Source organism: Sitodiplosis mosellana, unplaced genomic scaffold (genome assembly GCF_009176505.1).
Source record: "Sitodiplosis mosellana isolate CC-2019 unplaced genomic scaffold, AAFC_SMos_1.0 Smas_scaffold_1, whole genome shotgun sequence".
NCBI classification, from domain to species: domain Eukaryota; kingdom Metazoa; phylum Arthropoda; class Insecta; order Diptera; family Cecidomyiidae; genus Sitodiplosis; species Sitodiplosis mosellana.
This window is the reverse complement of record NW_022595244.1, coordinates 1,868,124-1,879,047: the sequence shown is the minus strand read 5'-3', so window position 1 is coordinate 1,879,047 and position 10,924 is coordinate 1,868,124. Positions and strand designations below refer to the sequence as shown.

General features: G+C 35.7%; 1 protein-coding gene across 2 annotated transcripts in view; it reads right to left on the bottom strand.

The window, feature by feature from the left end:
• The window catches only part of LOC129571156 (protein eva-1), a 162,631-nt gene extending 152,025 nt beyond the window's left edge, over window positions 1-10,606 (bottom strand). The window contains exons 1-2 of one of the 2 annotated variants that reach the window (XM_055450929.1): window positions 9,809-10,606; window positions 9,252-9,720 (exon numbers count right to left, since the gene is read on the bottom strand). The gene's annotated coding sequence lies outside the window, so the exon portion shown is untranslated. Of the gene's footprint in view, window positions 1-9,251 lie in introns of both variants that reach the window. The other variant, XM_055450922.1, reaches the window with a different exon arrangement.
• Between the last annotated feature and the right edge of the window lie 318 nt (window positions 10,607-10,924).

Sequence of the window (10,924 nt, the reverse complement as noted above, 5' to 3'; positions counted from 1 at the left end):
TCTCTCTCTCTCTCTCTCTCTCTCTCTCTCTCTCTCTCTCTCTCTCTTCTTAACTCCTTCTATCTCTCTTTATCTTGATCTATGTCTCTCCGTGTCTCTTTCTAAAGAATAGTTTCTAAAAAGACTCATTTGTTTCAAATAAGCACAGTTTTACTTGAATACTTCCCACCCAAATTTGCTTGTACAATATACGTTTGGGTGATATCCGAAAAAAAATGTTCGCATGTTTATGACATTCTAGTAAATGAAACATGTAGAACATGTATATTAAAATGTCGTACGGGCACGTATCAGTAATCCGATGACGAGATGTATGCTCTTGAGCGCGCGCAAAAACAAGCAAACAGGAAAAGCGGAACGGAAAAGCATTCATCAATGCAATGCGTGGTCTCAGTATCGTGAATGGCAAAATGTTTAACATCTTGATATAGTCAGTGTTTTGATGATTATGTTCGCAGATTGAAAAGGGGGGGAAGTTGTTGATTTGCAAGCAAAAAAGGGAAAAAAACTCCGTGCTATTGAAACAGGGAACAGCAGCAACAAAAAACAAGAATGTGCTTAACCCTCGGCAGCAGTACACATACCGCTCTTGTTATCACGTCAAGATGGATTTTTCATTTGAATAGGTCGTGCGTTTGTGTGTACTTAACACTTGGCAGCTTTGCCTTCGTTTTGTTGCTTTGCATTGATTTTGTCTTTTGTGTTGATATTTTTTCTTCCTGTTGTTGCCTGTTGTTTATTCCATTCGGTGTATGGTTTTGAATGGAAATTACATGTAATTTTCGTCAATATGCAACCATATTACCCTTTTAAAACACCTTCTTTTCAACCATAATGATTTCCGTGGAACGAAGCTGAATGAAGAGAAGAAGAAAAAAAAAGACCGAAGAACAAAAGAAACACCGAATAAAAGAATATCCGGTATATTTGCCGCAGAGATTTGGCAAAATTTATAAGTGTGTTTGATATTCAGCTAAAATGATGCATTTGCAACGGTTCATTTGGATACACGATGGTAGAGGAAAGAAAAAAATCTCTCGAATCATTCACCCGAACGCTCGAAATGTGCGCATTTCCCATTTTTCCACAAAGAAAAGAAACGTTTCCACTCTCGTGGCTTTTGCAAGAACAGAAAGAAATACGTACAAAGATCAAAACATATACACAACCGAAAGAAAAAAATTATTTCGAGTCCTTAAAGGCATCTTTTTTCGCCAGCGCTTTGTTCGTGTCGAACGCATTGGCATGGAAAGGGTAACAAGAATATGCGTAAGCAATGTCATGCCATCGTACAAAAAAAAAACCAAACAATAAAAAAAATTCGTATCATTGTAATATTGTGTTGTGCTCAACAAAAGATGCGTGAGTTTAAAAGTAATAATCTATAGATAGAAGTTTACTCCCCGCTTTTTTTTTATTGGCATTTTTTATGCGTTTCTTTTGGTTGGTTTTGTGAGTTCTTTGTTTGTACACAACTCTTTTTTGGCTTATGTTGTTGCTATTTTGGGGTGTCTGTTGGCGAGAAAAGATGGTGTTATGCCCTTTGTCTCTTGCCCAACTTAGCCAATGTAAAATTACGTGTGATATTTTTTTGTCATTTGTTTTCGTTGTTGGCTGTCGTTTATCCAATATGAATAGCGTCTGTCTGTGGCGTGGCGTGCCGAACATGCACTGCATTCCGAATCACGGCCTCGCCGCTGACAAAGTGGAAACAAAGCAAACAATGAATCTCAAATACGAAATAAACAAAAAGAAAACACCAAATGTCTGCGACACTGTCGACTTCTAATCTAATCTAATTTGATTTAATGGAGTCTCATTCTTCTGGTGTGTATGTGTGTGTGTGTTTGCGATGAAAAGGTGTACGCGTTATAATGGTCAAACATCATAATCTGAAGCGATGCGAAATAAACAGCAAAAAAATAAACAAAAACAAACCCTGCTCACGTGATGAGAGTGTGAGCGTGTGATACTGGAATAAATTGGATTTTTATGCATATATTTTTTTGGTTGGGTTCACGTTTTCAATCCCAAAACGAATGGCAAATGTAATTTTGCGTCGAGGATTTTGCCACATTTGTATTCATTTCGATATAAATGTATGGTGACTGCATGGTGGATAGTCTGACTGGAACATAAGTTGCCACTTGATAAATTTACCAAGGACTTTTCTTGGGGCCGTTTAATCGATGGTTTGTTGAAATTTGTGTGTCTGCTTTCCACTGAAAATGGAAACATATTGATTTTCAACCGAATTCCATCAATAACAAAAATCACGGGTGGACCCCGTTTGAATGGGCTTCTGTCAATGCCAAACGAAGTGAAATTAGTTTATTTTCTTCTTATTAAACCTTGTTGTCATTTTCATCGTAATTTTAAAAGCCAATGTCGCTTCGTCAATTCGAGTAATTTTGACATTCCATTCATTTTCCAAATTGTGAGTGATTGAATGGTACTGTTTCTGCTGAGTCGTTGCTTTTTCTTTCATTACTTCTACTTCTCCTTTCTCTTTTTCGCTCCATCCATCCACATGGAAAGCCGCTCGTGTTAAATGTTAAGTTATTGACTAACAGAGGAATCGAGACCAAATCAACGTCTGCTTTGTACGCGATTGTTTTGCGAAATCTTGAAAATTGGTCTTGTTTGTTAAACGACTGAAACGAACAAAATGCTTGTGCTATAACTATAATCATAGAATTCGATTGAAGAAGCAGGGTGAGCGAGCGAGCGAGCGAGCGAGTGTGCATGTGAATTGGCAACAAAAGGGAAACGGTTGCTTATGTGGAAGCAAATTGCTGGCAATGTCGATATTAGCCCAGTGGTTATGATTGAAACATACGTTTGTTCGACGCATAAGACACATTCATTCGAATTGTCCACAGATATCTGGTGTTTACACTCAATCTGTGCGTTGCTAACCGATCTTTGAGCTGAGTTTTCATCTTGTTATATGAACACACACCAAATACAACAAAAACTCCAATGACGACGACGGAAAAAAAATACAACACACAATCCAAACGATGACATTAGGTTGTTTTCCACAATTTGACTGCAAAATTCAATCTATACCAATAACAAATACACACACACACGCCTTACGTATATTCGTATCGATATGTTTCCATTTTGGGTGCGGGGTGTGTTTCTGTGCTTCGTGTGGCAAACAAGGGTCTGAAGTCACATTCGACAAAAAAACAACGAAAAAATGCGACGTTCCGAACCGAATACCAGAGATAAAACGTAATCGCCGAATTTAAATGAGATGGACGAAACAGAAGAAAAATGGAAACAGCAAAATCCACAATGAAATGAAAAAAAGCGACAGCAGCAGCAAAAGGAACGGCAAAAAATATGGAATGAATGAACGTATTCAACGAATGATACTCATATTTGGCATTGTCTCACGTCGCCACAAGACATAAAATAAGGCAAAGCGTTTGTTTGCATGGCACATCATTTTCCATGTGGTTTCAGCTCCGATACCAAATAAATATACTTTTTTCCATTCCGTTTTGTTTTTCGTTCATTCGTTTGTTATTTGTTTGCCTCGGATTACGGAGACTAAATTGAGTTCAAATTCTTATGGGATTGATGTGTCATCTGTTTTTTTTCCTCTCCTCCGTTTCATTTGGTTTGAAAAAACAATGAAAAAACAGAGAGAGTGCTCTTGAGAACGCACCTCTCGGTCCGACTGTATTAATGGTCGGTTCAACACAATTTCTGATTCACATTTCGAGATGTTGAGGTGTGCCCAAACACAGCCAAAGCAATCAACAAAATGATTAAATAAAAAACTTGAGAGACCATTAAAAAAATTATCTAATCGTTGGAAGTAGTTATTGAAGCTATTTATTGAGCCATCAACACAACATCCAAAGAAACATTTAATTTTCGGCGAAAAACTTCTCTCGCGCTCTGCTTTGGTCGTATTGTCGGTTTTTATGCGATTTTGATGAGTCTACGACGACAAAAATCATTTGACCTTGTCGTCAACACAAAAGGACTCGACTCGGTTTTGAATTTATTTTTTTTTCCCATTTCGTCAATAACGCTTTGTGTCGATGCTCTTCGACAATCGCTTTTAGTAAACAACAACAAACATCAGATCCATTATATCGAAACGTAAACGCTACTCCTGCATTGTACCTCGATGTACTTGTGATAAGCGCTTTAACTGAATTGGATTCAATGTGATTTTGTTTTGTTACTCTGTTCACTCTGAATTTCAATCTTATGCTTTTGCAGCATTCTATCGAAAACGTTATATTTAATATGAAAACGAGTGGAACAAAAAAAAGTACATGGACGATGGGAAATCCACTTGTAAACATACGTTTCCTCATTGGTAAGGTTCTTAATGTCCATTCGCAAAATCATAGATTGAAATGAACGCTCCCATTTTTTCCTTGGAATCCCGAAAAATGTCATCTAGAAATATAACATTAATGTTCGCTCATAAGATTCGCACATTTTTTTCATGTGGGACGAATGATATGACTGATGAAATTACACGCAAATGCACTTGTCCCGAACGTCTTTCATTTTGCTTATATCCCTTAACGTCATTGAGAATAAATAGAAGCAAATTATGATGAAAGCAATTGATTTTTCCATGAAAATTGAATTCACACATACATCAATGGCACATAAAAAAGTCCAACTAATTAAATCATTATTAATCAAGTTATCTTCACTCCCACGCCTCGATTCAATCGCAACTCAAAGCAGAGCTCGGTAATAAATTGAAGTTGACGGATCAAAAACCACCAATTTCACGAGTCTCTCGGTACGAGTGGATCCTTCTTGGTATTAGGAGTGAACAGTGAATCACTCGTCGTGACACCGTTTTCAACTTAGCATGCGATCACAAATAAATTGAAAAGCCAGACGTGCATAATATTTTAGAGATTAATTGAAAACTGTATTTCATTTTATTAGAACGAAGTTTCCTCCTCTTCGATGTGAGTTGAGTCTCTTTCACCAGAGTGTAGAATATGATTTGAATAAGTTTCGTACAGGTACAAGTACCGTTCGGTTTTTCAGTCATTTTAATTTTTTTCTCTCTTGTCGCGGCTATAAAATCCATATTGACGACAACCTAGACGACAACATTCGACCTGCCTCTAGTGGTCATACATGCTTATATGATTGAAAATTTCCCAAAAACACTCTTACAAGGAATTACAATACCTTTTCTGCCCTTCACTTTGCTTCAATGAGTGGAAAGAATCAGTGTTTGTTTAGTGAATTCCCAGCAACATGGGAATAAATCTAAAAATAACACTTTCAACTGCCATGAATTTTCTCAATGCGGTCGTTATCATTCACCCTTTAACTAACGGTTGAACCATGTTTTTCCTCTTCGTTCGAAATTCATTAGATTTTCACATGGAATTGAATATGGTACGTGAGCATTTTTCACGCATCATCATCATCAACATCGTACATCAACACTAAACCGTTTCAAGTGCCTATTCTACAAAATGCATAACATACTTTCGCTTCGCTATTTTATGTGTCGAGAGATCATTTTTAAGCACACACAAACACACACAGAAAAAATGGGAGGCGAGTGAAGAGCTAACGATTGATAGATGGGATTGGTGAATTCGGCGAAAAACCTCTTTAATTTATTATCAATCTCGAGCACCTAAAAACAGACATAAAAATAAATGTCACCGAAAAAAAACATGTGAAATGGCTGATGTCAACCAACGACGACCTAATAGCATTTTCAACGTCACCAATATCATTCGATGATTTTATGTGTTTCGATCCATGATGCTCATCAGAAAGATTAAACTTCCTGGATTTTGGGTTGCCTTTTTTTCGGAGCAAAACCAAAAACTTTCTCAAACAACTTGAATGAATTATCAAAAGCGAATTATTGTTGGCAGCTTTTTGCAAGCGTCCCACCCAAGCCATTATGGTGGAATTTTATCAGTGAGAAAAATTTAAGAAAAAAAACTTGTCTTTGACACATCCCTTGAAGGGAGAGAAACGCGTTTCGAAAAAATGTGCATTTATTCATTAAAAAATTGGTCACAGTAGCAACAAAAGACAAAAAAAAATGATTTTAGCCGAAAAATATGGGAAAATCCATAATGCAAATATTTTCTCGATGGTATTTGCGCTTTCGAACAAATATTTTTTTTATTTATACTATTTTTGTTGGCATATGTGTGGTGTCATATGACAAATATACCGCACATTCGAAAAAATTGAACGTTCAATTCGGAATTCAGTGCAAAATCATTTATACGAGAGATAGAGAGAGAGAGAGAGAGAGAGAGAGAGAGAGAGAGAGAGAGAGAGAGAGAGAAATTATTTGATTACAAATGTTTTCGGATCATGTTCGTTTTATCTGACATTTGTGTATATTTAAAAACTATTTTTGATGCATATGATAGATTTATAAATTCAGCATTAATCCAATGATATGAATTTTTTACACACCACCAATTAGTTGGATTGAAATGTGACATATCGAATAGTTTTTGTTTCAGTAGTGCGACGATATGCTAGGGGCATTTCTCACTTAAAAAATGGAACCATTCCAATAAATATTGAACAATTTCTTCCATTTCTATCAATTCGGGTAAATGGATACACATTTACACTGAATGTGTGAAATACGTTCGCAGTATGAAGCTTAAGTACGTAATACTTAGCATACTTAACCTTAAGTACGTACTTAAGCTTGATACGTAAGTACGTTAAGTATGTTAAGTATGTTAAGTACGTACTTAAGGATGACAATCTTTATACTTAAGCTTAGGTACGTACTTAAGATTTGTACTTGCTAACAGAACCGAATTTATGAAATTGCAGTGAATTCACCAAAATGTTTTAGAATTGACTGGAATGTAGTAATTTGGTTCACATTAAATTTGACAATTCCAGACAATTTCATACATTTTTATACCATTTCAATGGGAAAGAAGAAATATCTTAAATTCTTGCACATTCGTTTCAATTTTTTGCGTGAGAAATGCCCCTAGACGATATGATATCGTTGTTAGAATTGTGTTAAAATTACAATAAATCCTCCATCAATATTGAGCTGGTTGTCGGTATTAAGTTAATACTATTAACCCTCTAATGCATACCTATAACCGCCTTTAGACGGGCAACATTTGAATGCCTGTAGAACGTAAAACGTACATCGGATCAAATTGCTTCAAAGGGAATTTTTATTCGTCAATGTTTTCTCTTTATTTTTGTCTTGGCAATATTTGTCTATGTAGTCTAATTGTAAAGTTACAAACAAAAATGTGTGCAAAAACAAAAATTTGACAAAATGAATTATTCGAACTTCAAATTAGACACATTTTTGACACTTTTAAACGATGAATTTGATTGTTCTCTGATTTATGTCAGTCGCATTTCCTGACTAAACCATGAGGAATTCAGGATTATGAATATTTTTTTAATTATCTATGGCCAAAAATCAACCAAGTACCAGTACTCCCAGCCCTGGGAAAAATTAATGCATAGAGGGTTAAATTTGTTTTCAATTAACGGGATTTCAATTTGTTCCACAACTTTGCGTATTACCCATGGGGAAAATCAATTTCATAAAATTCGATCTCGACTCATCATATTTCATTCACGCCATACAGCGCGGTTATTGGGGATGAGTGAAAGCATGATTCATATTTTGAATATGCAGAAGGAAATATCAATCAATTGAAAATTAATTAAAAATTTCAAACGAATCGACATTTATTTTCACTGCTGGAATCATGTTTTCCAAGCATATACTTGCTGTTTTCAGCGAAAAAATGACTCATTATCAAAGATGCGTAAGGATATTAAAAAATATCCAGTCATTATTTTTCTCTGTTCGGTGAATGAAAAGGCCATTTTCAAAATGGTAATTGCTTGGGATCGCTTCACAAAAATTGGCTTTCAATCAAGCACTCAATGGCTTTATGCTCTTTGAATCATTCCCGTGTGGAAAAAAAATGACTGACTGACTTTAGATTCAGTTGACTGTAGAGTTGATTGAATTTATGTTTTTGTATGGAGAAAATCACTTTGTCCCAAAATAAGCAATTTATTTTGACTTGTAACTTTAAACGATTTCAGTTAACTTGGATAGACTTACACTACATGTTGTACTGAAATGTCAATCAAAGTAAGTCATTTTTGTCCGAAGTTAATTAACTGACTGATCAGCTACAATATTTGCACACGGGTCGTTTTTATTCATTAACGCATTTCAAATAAAATGAGAATAAAAGAGAATTTTCCATAAAATCCGATACACATTTTCGACGTTCCCTTTGACAACGTCAATCAACTAATTTTTTTAAAAACTATGTCGACGAAATTAGTTTTCTTCCTTGTCGGTGGAAAATTTTATTGATATAATTTGAATCATATTTCTATGGGTGAGATTGAGAGTGGAGTATGTTTTTTCTTCGATTTATATTTTTGAAAAGGCGAGTATGTTTTCTGATGATTCTGTTGGCGTTCAAGTAGAGTATGTTGTAGTACCGTCTAGCCTCCGCGGTCTTCATGGTTTTCACGCAACTGATAAAAGATAACAACATGGTGTCTTCAGCAAAGTTGTAGTACTTGAGGTCTTCTATAACTAAGCTGAAGACAGTTATCTCTTATCTCTTATCAGTTGCGCGCAAATCGCGCACATAAAATAGCAAATTTTATATAGAACTTTTTTTCTTATCATTTTTCGCGCTTTTCGCGGAACTGATAAGAGCTAAGAGATAACTGTCTTCAGCGATGTTATAGAAGATCTCGAGTGCTGCAATTTTGCCGCAGACACCAAGTTGTTTTCTCTTATCAGTTCCACGGAAACCGTGAAAACCGCGAGGACCCGCTAAAAACGAACATACTCGCTTTTAACCATTTTTAAGTCGACAGAAACTTGCTCTTCTCTTTCGTAACAAAGTCAATCAAACATACACTACTCTCAATCTCACCCATAGATTTATGAAATTGAAAAAAAAAAGTCTTCATCACTTAAGGGTATTTCAGGCCAACGAAAAACATACGATCAGAAAAATGCTCAATTCCAATAAGGCAACTATTTTCACTAGGAATTGAAAAATTAATGAGAAAAGTTATGACTTCTAACGAGGAAGAGATTTATTTTTGCGAATTCCATTCTTTTTTCACAATCATTATAATTTTTCGAATACTTTGCACGTTCAAAGCAAACGTCATTAATGTGGACTCTGAAATGAAACGAAAAGAATAAAAAAGAAGTTGTTTGTTCTTACGTCCATTTTGTTTGTGTGTGTGGGTTTCAAAAATGTTCTTCAAAATGTTTTATGATCCAATTTATTCCAATAAGTCCGTTGATGTAAATTGGTGCTGAAAACGTGCCACTTTTCAATATCAAATTGATTGTACACAATTTGATCAAATAATCACAAGCAAAGTGCACCACAAGATTCTTTTGTCATTGAAAAAAAAACGGTTTTTTTGTCACTTCTATCTTTTTGTGTGTGTGTCGTGTCGTTTGTTCTGTCGATTGGCAACAAACAGCAAATCGAAATGTTTTTCAATGGTAATAAATCACTTAAAGAGTACAATTCAAACTGATGTCAATCACATTTCACTGTTGCACGATTTCGCACAAATGCAATTCAAACACTACTGCCGACTGATATAACAACCAAATCCAAATGCACATTTGCTAAATCTCATTCACTCGTTGAGTAAAGATCACCGAAAAGATGGCATAAACTAGTATTGTGAAAAAAACGGGACGTAAATACACATGCACACATCCGAGAAGAAAAGAGCAACGAAACGAAAGAACGAAAAAGCAAACCATTCAATCAACTTGAATTCGCTGTAAAATATCCGATGCTCAAAGCACAATTGGATCTATGTCAAAGTCTCTCCGTGCACAGTTGCTATGTCGTTTTAAAAAGAATTGTTAGTGATCAAACATCGTCGTTCACTTTGTCGGATTTATTGAATTTTTCGATGGCAATGCAATATTTCTGGAGGGGCGAAAAACACATCGATAATTGTGTTCGTTTACTTCGATTTATCACTGTTATTTGGCAGTATTCACACAGACAACAACCAAAACTAAATAGATATTCAAATAATCCCCTTTTTTGCAGTCTTTTCACTTTTCAAACATCGAAATGGGTCAAATGATTGCACACCAATCATTTCCTTTCACTTTGTTAATTTCGTATGCATGATGCAACGAATAAATTACTTCCGATCGATTCGCTTGAATTTTTCTCCGACTCTTTCACGCAACTTTATATACTCTCTCTTCACCATTCGGAAAAATCAAATATTTCACTCGCCTTATACAATAATTTCCATTCACATTTCCTAGATATTTTTCGTCGAATTATTTTCACGTCAATGATCGAACATCACTTGAACTCGCTTTCACAATGCAAATGTAACGTATATTTTTTGGTAAATGTGTCGACATGTGATGAAACGATATACGCCTAACGTCTTGAATATTCCACAGTCAGTGCGATACTAAAGAATCAGACTGAACCCGGGCACAAACCATAGAAACGGCGGAACATTTGAACCAACTGAATTGAGTATTATACTGTGTGACAGGCATGCTAAGCAAATCTCTCTCTCATTTTCGTTTTCTCTCTCTCGTTCCGTGTGTGTCACTGTGCGTATACATTTCCATTGAGCGCGCAACGTACGAGATATGCCGACCGTGGAGAAAAAGCACAAACAATATTATTTAAGGATATTTCGATTTAAACGTTGACTGCCACACTAGACCGAGAGAAACGCACAAGTGACACCAACAACATAGCGGTAAATAGACAAACATGTGTACATGTTAACTAAAACTCATTCTCTCTTTCTCTTCGCTCACAAATACAACGACACGCTTTGCACTCAATCCGGTTTTTCACTCAAACATTTTTCCGTGCGAAGCAATTTCAGT